Here is a 4,859-nt window from a genome sequence, read left to right on the forward strand (position 1 = left end):
TGACCTGCTGACGATTGCTCCATCCTTTACAGATGTGTTTGTGCGCTGGAAATGGACAATGTTGTTTTATTTAATTATAAATGCGTGAACATATTTGGCATGGCTCGAATTGCGGCTCGAATTGGCTATTTGTCATTTTCATTATCATATTTTCGATGATTGGATGTTCACCCTACAGCTTTCGTTTGTTGGCTACTGTCTCAATATACAGTAGGCATATTTGTGATAACATATTACATAAAAGATAGATGCTTTGTGCTCCATATCATGCTTACGTGCGCCTTCTTATAGCAATGTATATATAACCAAGAATGCAGCGCCTCTGTTATAATGAAAATCTTTACTATGTTGCCGACCCCCCCACGCTCTCTTGGGTCCATCCCTGCATCACTTCCATGACGTAGGGCCTACCTGTGACATATCTTATTTTGCCATGGACCCGAGAGATGCCATTATGCATTTCACGCGCTATTGTTTCGATCCTTATCCCCATATATTAGATGGAATGTATAAAACAGAAATCATTGTCTCAAACGTTGTAACATCGGATCTGTGGTGTTTCAGCCAATGATTTTGGCCTCGTTCTTCAATGCAGCATTTACCGTTATATATTGCAATTCTCCTTCGATTTTAGTCCATGAATTTTGCCAGAAATTGACATTCAGGTTTCTTATCTGTAGTAAAGATACAGTTGGCTGATGCTGAGTTGTCTACATATCAGTTATGGTTGGCTTCTTTCGAGTATCTCATTAGCTTACTCATTGCAGAATGAGCAATAAGAAGATCCAGTTAAGCCCCATGCCTTGATGTGTAGACTTTTTAAAAACTGCCCAGCCTTGTTTGTCTCCCAGATGGGGAGCATTGTTGACAATAGACCTCTGAGAGGGTTACATATCTCATAGCTCATACATCTAACCCTAAATGAGCTCTGAGTGCCTACTTCCATGTCTTAAATGAGACCAAAGTGGCTTGGCAAAAATAATTATATCCCTGCTCAAAGTCTATGGATATATATGGTTGGGTAGGTGATAAGTGGGGACATAGACAGATGGATGCTCCCCCCCTACTGTAGCACTGAATGTTTGGAGTCATCAAAATGAGTTGCTGCATTTTGTAGCCCTGTAGTCTGTACTGTACCCTTTGCAGTGGGAACTAGAGAAACAATTTCCCAAAGCGTCACTTTCACTGTCAATAATTCATGGGGCAGGGGATACATTTTTTATTTTTTAGAAAGAACATAAAATACTGCATTGGTATTTGGTACCTTGCCAAGGTGTAAGGTCCTCCGCTTTTGACAAGTGTTTGTGGTTTCTCAGATACAGTAGCTTAGTCAAGTCGTCTCTTGCTATAGACAGAAATCAAATCCGTTGTCAAAACCATACAGTATTGGTATGTTGTTTGTTTATACATTTGACTTTGCCATATAAATAGTTTGTACTCCCTGTAATCTATGGTGAGAGAGATTACATGTAACAAAAAGTATTGTTGAAATACTGTAAGAAATTACAAATGGAAATGTGCTCAAACAGCATCTTATTGGGAGGATGAGGACATGTCTCTGTCACACAGTGTAATTACATCACTTGATTCCTTCCCAGGTCTGTCCAAATTGTAATTTGACCCTCTGGTCTTTAAGTACAGTATGATAGTGCATTTTCACAGATTTGGTTCAAGCTAAAATAGCAGTCACAGAAAGCATCCTCAAGGGAATTCTAGGAATGAATGAATGGAATGAATTGATATGCATCCTGTTTTCCCAGCGTTCTCGACAAACTACTCTATGAAGGGTTGTTTTTGTCTGCATTCAGTACTGGCTTCCTCTTCCATAAATGGATCTGAGCCATTCCTGTAATAGATTTTAGTCCATTTTCACTATAGTTTTATCCATGAGCCTCTTAACACAGCATCCGATCCAATCACACTATTCAAACACTGCACAATTCCTGGAGCACCACATAGTTCAATCCATCAGGACATGACATTCCTGAATAAGAATTGGACCAGTTTTTCATAAAGCATCATCTAACAGGCCAGTCATACTGGAGGAATTTCATTCCGATCAATACACATTTGCATTCAAATTAAAAGCCACATGTTACGATATACGAGCAATGGCTGCTACTGTATGACTGAGAGTCATCGCTGCAGGCTGTTGATCTTGGCCTATAAATCTCCCTGCTCGTATAATGTTAAATGATTTAGACTTATTTCTCCTCACATTTCCCCTGTGTGTGTGTGTTTTGTGGGAGTTTCTATTAATAAAGCCAGTCAGAGAGCAGTGAGTCTTTGATGTGTTATACTGCTGTAATGAAGCCAGCCTCCAGGCTGGTAAAGCCCCATCATTACCATATCCTTATGAGACTGCAGTGTGATAATACTGCCAATGCTCTGAGGGGCTTTATAGGTGACTCATACATGCCTATTAGGCTGTAACGCGACACCCCATCATGCTGCTGGAGGAGACCCTTCTAACTTTGAAATAGTGATGGCTAGTAGTCTGCTAGCCAAATACAATTATTTTTTATCTGATGCGATTACTGTACTTTATCTCAGATTACAATACAACGTATTTCTCAATAAAACTTGTATAGCTTTACCCTAATATAACATTTGGATTTTAGTCCAATAAAGCCTCATCATTTTATGATCATCCAATGATATCTCTTTAGACCTAATGGTTTCTAACCCTCTCAGATTTTTATAATCCTATACAATTGATCTTGTGACTGTTAGAACCCTCTGACAACATCCTGATTCCACCAGACTACTCTATGAAGGAGTCCACAAAGACTATGTATTCCTCAAGACTGCAAGATGGGTCTCCTGACATTAGGGAAGTGCTCTGAGAGACTGCTATAACACGAGACCCACTGTAGCACATGTACTATAATAGGCACACATACACAGTTACACACGCACTTGCAGTTCATTCACAGTGATCGGCTTTGTGTGCGTCAGCCAGTTGAAATGACAAAATGCGACTCTGTTCTCCTGCACTGGCAGATCAGGCTAGGAAACAAAGTATCACTTTGTGCCTCCTTAGGCTCGCAGCAACTGACACAGCAGGACACCCGGCGTCTCTCATATCACAGGCCGACAGACCACCCCTTCCTCACGCCCTTCCCTCAGAGAGACACCTCCTAGCCACTTAAACATGAACGTGTCTACACACAGTCCCACAGAAAGTTCTATATGCATGCAAACATACTGCAGATGCCATGTGCCGACAATCACAACAAATAGCCACTGCGTGGACTTGCAGTCTTAACATTTGGAAACAAAAACACACTGTCACATGCAAGGGGTACACACACGGACACACTCAAGCCCTCACTGCATCTGCGCAGTGACACCTGACTCCAGGTAATGCCCTAGTTCCACAGTGACAGCAGGCAGGTTGAACGGCCACGCGCACACACAACACTCGCATAGAGATACAGTATCTCCGCACACAGACACAATAGCAGCAAGGTAAGACTGCATTCTTACACAGTAACGAACGCTATTTCTCTTTAAACATCCATTGTGTCAATTGTAAAGTACATGTACTGTATGTGTAGTACTGGAGCACAATGGTAGAATGATATAATTACTGTTAGCTTGCTCTTGACGCAATTCAACATGTAGCAGGTTGGTGTAATGCTCAACACCCAATGGAATGGAACAGCATTTTACATTTCTTCCTGGTAAATGAATAATGCTTTACTGTATTCTCCAAGTTCATAGGATGCAAACATGCTTCAGTAGGTAACATTAAAAACAGTTTGCACATGAAGTGTCGGCCTCACATCACTGTGCCATTGAGAGATGGCCAGTGTGAGGGGAAAAAAGGCCAATTTGTTTAGTTTTTTTGTTATTGCATGGCACAGGATGGAAGCCTATTACCTCACTAGTGGTCAGTAGGGTAAGTGTAACCCTGTTGGTCATGTGACTGCTGCTTTGTGTATCTCACGCTCTGTCCCACCATCCAACTTTTTCTCCTCTGTCTTCTGCTACTGTTCACATCTAGACTTCAATTTAGTCCATCTTCTCTTTGATCCCTTCTATCTTCCTCTTTCTCACTCCAACTCCTGCTGTCATATTATAGCTGATGTTGTTGCTCTCGGTTTTATAGATGATATATTCTTGCATATGGTAAGACTTGCAGTATGGTGACAGGGAACATCATCTGGCCATCATATTCCTGTCGATCTCATTGTGATGTCAGCTTGTATGTGTTAGCGAAGCAGTGGTGATAGTTGAGTCTTCCTTGGAGTGAGGAGGGACAAGCCTCTTGTGGTGGTAGATCCCTTTGGCGTCTCCTTCGGTTCTGATTTGCCAAGACTCTGTTGCCATGGGAACCTGTGGTTGCTAAACTTCAGATATTTTTCATCAGAGGATGGAGAGAAGAGAGAGTGAGACAAAGAGAGGGGTAAATGTGACAATAACAACCCTGTTGTAATGCATTGCAGACGTTATTGGCACTCTAGTCAATAACAACCGATATTCTGTAACCAACTAGAGGCCTTGACCTGAATCTATGGATTCTATGTCCTTGTCCCCCACGCCCACCTTGCTATGTAGTACTACTTACTAGGTTTGCTTCCTCATTATAAGGGACATTTGTAATCCAATTAAAAACTTGCCTTGAGGCTACAGGTATCTGCTAAAGTAAGGGAATTTGGCTCCAACCCTAATCCTCATCCATACCTTCAAATACCTTAGTTGCCCTCCATTTCATACCTGATCGCCATCCTATATTTTTTAATAACAACCCCAAAGCTGCTGTTTATCTTTATGTTTGTATTTTATTTCCCTTTGTTTCTCCTAAAGCCGCAGAGAGAGGAAGCAGCAGCAGCAACGCCGCTGGTCTGGGTAAA

Source organism: Salvelinus sp. IW2-2015, linkage group LG13 (assembly GCF_002910315.2).
Source record: "Salvelinus sp. IW2-2015 linkage group LG13, ASM291031v2, whole genome shotgun sequence".
NCBI lineage: Eukaryota > Metazoa > Chordata > Actinopteri > Salmoniformes > Salmonidae > Salvelinus > Salvelinus sp. IW2-2015.